This window comes from Anoplopoma fimbria, chromosome 9, assembly GCF_027596085.1.
Source record: "Anoplopoma fimbria isolate UVic2021 breed Golden Eagle Sablefish chromosome 9, Afim_UVic_2022, whole genome shotgun sequence".
NCBI classification, from domain to species: domain Eukaryota; kingdom Metazoa; phylum Chordata; class Actinopteri; order Perciformes; family Anoplopomatidae; genus Anoplopoma; species Anoplopoma fimbria.
In genome coordinates, this window is record NC_072457.1 from 11,545,634 (window position 1) to 11,553,943 (window position 8,310).

Here is an 8,310-nt window from a genome sequence, read left to right on the forward strand (position 1 = left end):
GAAAAAAAGTCATAGTATAGTATGTTGAAAAAAGTAGAAAAAAAGTCATAGTAAAGTATATTGAAAAAAAAGTCATAGTATAGTATGTCGAAAAAAGCTGAAAAAAGTCATAGTAAAGTATATTGAAAAAAAGTCATAGTATAGTATCATAGAAAAGAAAAATTCATAGTATAGTATGTTGAAAAAAGCTGAAAAAAGTCATAGTAAAGTATATTGAAAAAAAAGTCATAGTATAATATGTCGAAAAAAAGTCTTAGTATAGTATGTGGTAAAAAAGTCATAGTATAGCATGTGGATAGAAATTCATAGTATAGTATGTCGGAAAAAGCTGAAAAAAGTCATAATAAAGTATATTGAAAAAAAGTCATAGTATAGTATGTAGAAAGAAATTCATAGTATAGTATGTTGAAAAAAGCTGGAAAAAGTCATAGTAAAGAATATTGAAAAAAAAGTCATAGAATAGTATGTCGAAAGACATTCATCGTATAGTACGTTGAAAAAAGCTGAAAAAGTCATTGTAAAGTATATTGAAAAAAAGTCATAGTATAGTATGTCGAAAAAAAGTCATAGTATAGTATGTGGAAGAAAAGTCATAGTATGTGGAAAAAAAGTCATATTATAGAATGTCGAAAAAAAAAGTCATAGTATAGTATGTCGAAAAAAGCTGAAAAAAGTCGCAGTAAAGTATATTGAAAAAAGGTCATAGAATAATATGTCGAAAGTAATTCATAGTATAGTATGTTGAAAAAAGCTGAAAAAGTCATAGTAAAGTATATTGAAAAAAAGGTCATAGTATAGTATGTGGAAAAAAAGTTATTGTATAGTATGTGGAAAAAAAGTCATAGTATGTGGTAAAAAAGTCATAGTATAGAATGTCGAAAGAAATTCATAGTATAGTATGTTGAAAAAAGCTGAAAAAAGTCATAGTAAAGTATATTGAAAAAAAAGTTATAGTATAGTATGTCGAAAGAAAAGTCATAGTGTTGTATGTGGAAAAAAAGACATATGTGGAAAAAAAGTCATAGTATAGTATGTTGTAAAAAAGTCATAGTATAGAATGTCGAAAGAAATTCATAGTATAGTATGTTGAAAAAAGCTGAAAAAAGTCATAGTAAAGTATATTGAAAAAAAGTCATAGTATCGTATGTCGAAAGAAATTCATAGTCTAGTATGTTTAAAAAAGTTGAAAAAAGTCAGTAAAGAATATTGAAAAAAATATAGTATGTTGAAAAAAGCTGAAAAAAGTCATAGTAAAGTATATTGAAAAAAAGTCATAGTATAGTATGTCGAAAGAAATTCATCGTATATTATGTCGAGAAAAGCAGAAAATAGTCATACATTACATATATATAGTAAAGTATATTGAAAAAAGTCACAGTATAGTATGTCAAAAAGAATTCAGAGTATAGCATGTCGAAAAAAGCAGAAAAAAGACATAGTATAGTATGTCAAAAAAAAGTAATTGTACAGTAATTGGAAATAATGTCATAGTATAGTATGTCGAAAAAAATGTAATCGTATCGCATATCGAAAAAAGCAGAAAAAAGTCACAGTATAGTATATCGAAAATGAAAACGAATCAAATATATTTTCAAATAAGGTCTGCACTCTCTATATTAGATCTGTCTCAAAACCGATGATTCTCCAAAGTCCTGTCACTGACCTGTGAGGAAATACCTTAAAATATCTTCATTTTCCATCTGGGCAGGTTATTTGGGACCAAAAGGGCAAGCAAACAGTCCCCTTATTAAGATAAACCACCAAAGCAAAAGAGGGCAGAGCCAATAGCTAACACAAATGTGTGTATTTGCCTTTATCTCTGTGTTTGTCATTGTGTGTGTTTTCCTCTGTGTGGTTTAAAGGGGTAGCAAAGTCAGGCACAAACCTGCACACATACACACAAAAAGTGGCAGAGCACACAATAAGAGAATCGCATATCAAACACCTTTTCAGTGTCAGAGTCAAGAATAAAGTATGAAGTCTCTGGCTAAATGAAGGTGAGATAACTTCTAAGACTCTGCTACGCTTGTTCCATGGAAACAAGAAATCTATCAGTGCTAATGGGACATTAATGCATGCCATAAGCGGTGATTAATGGTGAAGTTACATATGAGGGAATGTTCGTAGATCTAAGCAGTAGTAATGTCCTCCATCATGCATAAGAAGACAAACTAAATGGCAAAGATTATAAACATCAATTTGTTTGTTTGTGTTTATTTTCTAAATTGCTTCTAAATTACTACTGTATAACTATTTGGATATTTTCTCATTATTAGAAGTGCTTAGTGTTACATACCATAGAGACGAAGGAGTTAAATGACATTTAACCACAATTAATCTTTTTTTCTTGTCTGTTGAGTGCCCATTTGCTGATGTTTTGTTTATATTTTACTGCAGTTACTCAAGAGCAGTCTGGCCAGATTTAGCTACCTACCCAGATCCCTTTACAGAAGATTATTGTTGAGGTGTTTATCAGCAAATACATTGATGAACGAAGTGAATAATCAGCAGATCCATTAGTCTGTTGTCTCACAGATTAATCCATCACTATTGTCTGAAAAATGTACTCATAACATTGTGTTTCGATGTAACAGAGATATTTGTCAGGAATTGTCAAGTTATCAAGGTGCTTATCAGTTATCTGTCTTGCTGAGGAGTCTGGCAATGACTCAACAGAGAAGCTAGGCAGGTCATAGTAGATGACCTGCCTGTTCTCAAAGAGGGCCATAGCTGATATTAATTGGGTATACAATTTGAAAGTTTCAAACAAACACATAAACACACACATACACACGCACACACACACTCTCTCTCTCTCTCTCTCTCACACACACACACACACACACACACACACACACACACACACACACACACACACACACACACACACACACACACACACACACACACACACACACACACACACACACACAGAAAGTAAGGGATAAAATGAAGAGGTAAAGAAGGAACAAGTGAAGTTAGCAAAGACACAATAAGTGATAAACAGGACTAATAAGGAAAAAAAATGAAGGAGGTACCAATGTTACTTCAGTGTCACCATTATATCAGTTGATACAGCCGGACACCTGATAATTGTGTGAGGTTATGAAATTTCTTCTTCTTCTTCAAAAAAAAAAACAGCAAAATGCATGAACCCCATTAAGTCATTTTCTGTGATTTAATGTGTCACACTCATTTAAATTTTCCATGAGATTTGGGGCTCTATGTGTTGGATTATTTGCTTCATGAAATGCAGGTACTTTTAGCCAAAAAGTGTAGGCCTGAATTAGGAGCCTGTGCCACAAGCTATTATGATGGTATCCAGCTGACTTGATGGATTTGCTCACACAACCTCCTTGAACCTAGTCTAGTGCTTTTGATGAAAGGTGGCAGATGGTTGTTATATTTGCCTTTTGTTGTGAGATGATGCCTTAAAGTGGTAAGTAGAACTGTTATGTAAGAAAAATACAAGTGTAAGGAAGCCAAAGATAACTGGCTAATAACACCAGCTTTGAGACACAGGCTTCAGGTCTTGGTGATTCTTCATAGTACAGTAGTAGAAATGATAAATCTGGTTTATTGGAGAATGCATAGGGGCACTGTGACAACTTTACTCACTGATCTGATAACATTAAAGAAATTAATTTGACAAAAATTGCAATTTGCATGCAAGCATAAAGAGGTCCTTATGTTTAAACAAACAATGAGTGGTCTTAAAGATGGCTCTGAATTAGTCATCGGATCAATTTCTGTGTTATAGCTTTTTTGATATCTTCAAATTTGTGATCTAGGGCCAACCACTTGGATGAAGTAAATAAAATGTACCAATCATTTTTTCTGATGCTTGTATAGCTGGATACAAATATCAAACCACCTGTTAAAAGGCCCCAGAAAACAGAAATGACTACTGTCCCAGCCATGGGTGCTTCCTAAACCCATGCTCTACTGTTAAGGAGTCGTTGCACAACTACTTTCACTACATAAATAAATAATTAAATCAATCAATGCACATCATAAAACAAAGCTTTACTGGCTTTTGACAGCATGTTTTTTTGAAAAGCCAAACCATGAAGATTTGGAACTGCAGTTCGATTCGTAATCCTTACATGTTATTGTAATCTTTTAGTTTTAAAGGACTTTGAAAATCCAATGCAGGCGTCCTACAACCAACAGCGGTCAGAGGTGAAGGCCAAAATGAAACGAGTTGAGCACGACTTTCCAGAGCCCGTTATGCATGCCAACCGCAATCCCTAGAGGGGGAATCTCTGGGGATGCTTGGGGACTCAAGTCGTTCACCTTTGAAGATGTGGGGGAGGTCCATAAATGAATATATGAATCAGTGCAGTAAATAATACAACCTCTCTTAAAAAAGAGATATATTGGCTCTTGAAAGTATGGTATGAAACTATATTAAAAATGATTTTCAAACAAGTAAAATCCAGCATCCAGGTTGCCTGAAAGCTAGTAACAATCCCCTCTAGTTACTCTCCTTTGGATGTGTTCCTAACCTTCCAAAAGCTGATAACTAAATGGAGGAAAGCCTCCAGGTAAAATAAATCACCTGGTAGCAGGATGACTTTGTTGCGTAATGGTCACATTTGCTATATTCTGCTCCCTCCGTTTCCAGCACAACCCCAGCTTGATGATAAAAGGAAGATGAAGTATTCTGAAAATAAGTCAAACAAGTAGGATTTCAAACTCTTCCCTGTCAGTAACCAATTGTTACAAACATCTCTAACTGTACAACTTACTATAGCTTTTAGTCAATCTAATAAATTACTGCTTACCATTTTCTAAAGCATACCACTGAGTTTTCAATGTGTTGGTGTGTATTCTACCTCCTGGCAGATCTTATGTTCTTTATACTACAACATGAAAGTCCCAGAGTTCCCAGAGAAAGATAATACATTTTAAGCTGGTTCTATTATTGACAAAGGTACATTATCATTGCATGATAGGGCAGGTGTGAGTACATAAATAATTGACTTAACAGCAGAACGCTATCAACACCGAGTTTCATAGACAAGATGACCCGAGCCAAGCACAGCACAAGGCTGATCAGTCCGAGTCAAAGTTGTGATGAGTCAACCAGTGCAGGATAGTTTAATATTTGTTTCTTTGGTGGCTGATGAATTGATATATTGTTTGTGAAAACAATTAAATCTAAATAACTAGACTGAGCTAACAGAACTGTTGCTAAGATGCTTGGATTGTTAAATCTTGTGTTAGCTTACAGCTAACACAGCAGTTTGTATAAAGCAAAGCTTTACTTTATGTTTGAAATGTTTGCCCAAAGTTTCCATTAGAAGGTTTTAGACAATCACAGTATAGGGACAATATGAAAAGTCATCAGTAGAAAGTTGAAAGACTATTTAGGCTAATAAGGATTCCCTCAAGAGGATACCAACCCTGTGGGGGGAAAGATATACTTAATCAGCCAACTATGAATAATCAGAGTCAGGAAAGAGGTCACACTTTCATTCATTGTAATATACAAATGGGCACAGTTTATCACTAATGCAGGGTCCATGTATATGTATGGGACTTCCAGACTTTTATCCTGTATTTTCTGTGTTTTAAGTCCTTTATCAACTTGCGGGGAACATGACATGACCAAAAAGGTATGTTTCTTTTCTGACATAATGTTTCATCTAAACTGTAATTTGTTACAAAATATGCAGAAAAAAAGTTACAAGAGGACTGCATGGTGACATATATGGTAAGATATAATCAAAAGTAAACTGCAGGAGTGTTTACTCCAAACTGCAAAGTAGTTAATTGTAGTTAGTTTGATAGATGTGATTTTTCATGAAGTCTTACTTACAAAGTCAGAGCACTGCTTGCTGGTGGACATTCCCTGTGCCTTGTCTTGACACTGATGTCTGCAGCTGGTGGCCTCACTTATTGTCCCCTTTGTGGTTTGTGGAGGAAGTTGTAGTGAAATGGGAGTGTTGGGTGTCCACCCCTCATAATCATACTGCAACTGATGAACACGTCTGATATAAAAAAAAAAGAAAAATAATTATGTATAAACCATATCCAATATTAATATTCTATCAATATCATTCATGATTTTTGTAATTGCTCTATGCTATGACTCATTTGTTTAAATTAAAATAATTCCACAGAAAGAGATGAACAAAAGGAAACAATGAGTTGTTGTTTTCTAACTTATTAATCAAGCGATAGATTGCAGTGATGCACCTGTCCTGTGCTAACCTGAGCAAGTGCACATCACCATGGTGACAAACTTGACCAACTCAGTCACGGTTTAAAACCTTTGAGGGAGTCTTTATTGAAAACAACAAGACTTTAATTATTTAGAATAATCAAGAATAAACCTGGCTACACGGTGGTGTAGTGGTTAGCACAGTCACCTCGCAGCAAGAGGGGACCGGGTTCAATTCCCGGACCAGACGGCCTTCTGTGTGGAGTTTGCATGTTCTCCCTGTGTCAGCGTGGGTTCTCTCCGGGTTCTCCGGCTTCCTCCCACGGTCCAAAGACATGCACCTTAGGTTATTCGATGACTCTAAATTGCCCGTAGGTGTGAATGTGAGCATGAGTGGTTGTTTGTCTCTATCTGTCAGCCCTGTGATTGCCCTTCGCCCATTGACAGCTGAGATCGGCTCCAGCAACCCTTAACTGGATAAGCGGTTAAGATGGATGACTGAATAATATAATATATGACAAATAAAACATCAACTTGTTCAGAAATATCTCAAATTCACTTCTCCAATTCAGAGTCACTCTCGTAGTAGTGGCCATGCACTCCCTTCACAAACCTTTAAGAAAAGTACAACTCACTGCTTAAATAAGGTATTTTAAACTAAAACATTATGACAAATTACAATCATGTTTTTGACCACTGAACACTTTGGCCCTTTCAGAGGCAGTGGACATATTGTTTTGCTCTTCCTACAATTTTGTATCATTACTTTTGACTTCCTTCAGGAACACACACTATGTCTCCTTCTGGAAATGGTCCCTGCAGCAACACAGCATATCAGCATGTAATACATTAAAACATGAGGGATACCAAGCAAGAAGCCTTGTTAACAACCCCCAATATAGAGTTCTTCAACTCTTTGCTTGGGGTTGGGGTTTGATTATTATTCTACTTATTCAAATTTAAAACGCTGTTTCTGCTGTCTCTTTCAGTTCCTTCATATTTGTTAAGGAAGCTTGTTTATTGTGCTGCTTATCACTTAGACTTTCCAAACATTATTTGGTGACGGTAGAGAAGCCAGTCCCTGTAGAGCTGCCTACATTCCACATCAGCCCACAGAACTTGACGCAGTACCTTGTGTGTCTCCTTAAAATGTGAAACGCATCTCTTCTCAGGCACCTGGGAACTAAGAAGACTTTCTGACACTAGTTGTTTCTGACACAAGGGAAATAAATAAACCCAATCATGAACATTAGCATTATTATGAGGTGTAGATTTCTTTTTTGTTTTTCTCTCGTGTTCTCTTGCTCACCCAAAACAAAATATTTAAATGTAAAATACATATCCATGCATAGTATATCCAAATCAATATTTAGGAATAACCAATAGTAGCAGGTATATAAAACAAAACATGGTAGGTAGGCCCAAACTAAATGTCCCTGAAGTCCCCTTTGTGGTTTGTGGAGGAAGTTGTAGCATCACCACATGATGGTGCTATAAAGAAAAGTTTGATGTTAAAACAATAATCCAAAGGCCTTTGTCCAATAAACAAACTCAACTAGATCAGCTTTATCTAACAGTATATCTCAAAACTATCTTCCAATAAAATTGACGGGTCACATGTTCAACTCTAATATTGTGTATATTTGTTGGTCAGTCTACCCTGAATAGCAATCAGCATCAGCTTATCATCAGGGGTATTATGGAGCAGGACAAAGTCAGACATCAAGTACTGATTATTTTCATTGATAATGTTTGGTTTCACTCCATCCAAACGCTTGTTGTCACACATGATTATGTAGTATTTATGTTTATGGTACATTTTCAAAATTTTAGAGAATTCAACATTTTACAGTACTGATGTGGACTTTTGGAAAGATAACTGTAAGGGTTTGACCTTTAACGGTTACAATAACTTTTTGCATTATAACAATGACTTTATTTGACAGAGGACCTGGTAGAAATGTTTGACAGAAGGGAGAGAAAAAAAAACGACTTTGCTAATCATCTCAATGTCAGTCCAAGTCTGCTTGCAATCAGACTGTCCTTTCAGTTTAACCTATGCAGCCTATCAAAACATGAAGTATTATTTTTTTAGACAACCTTATATTTTGTTGACAGTTCTCAATGCTGATGTGTATTTG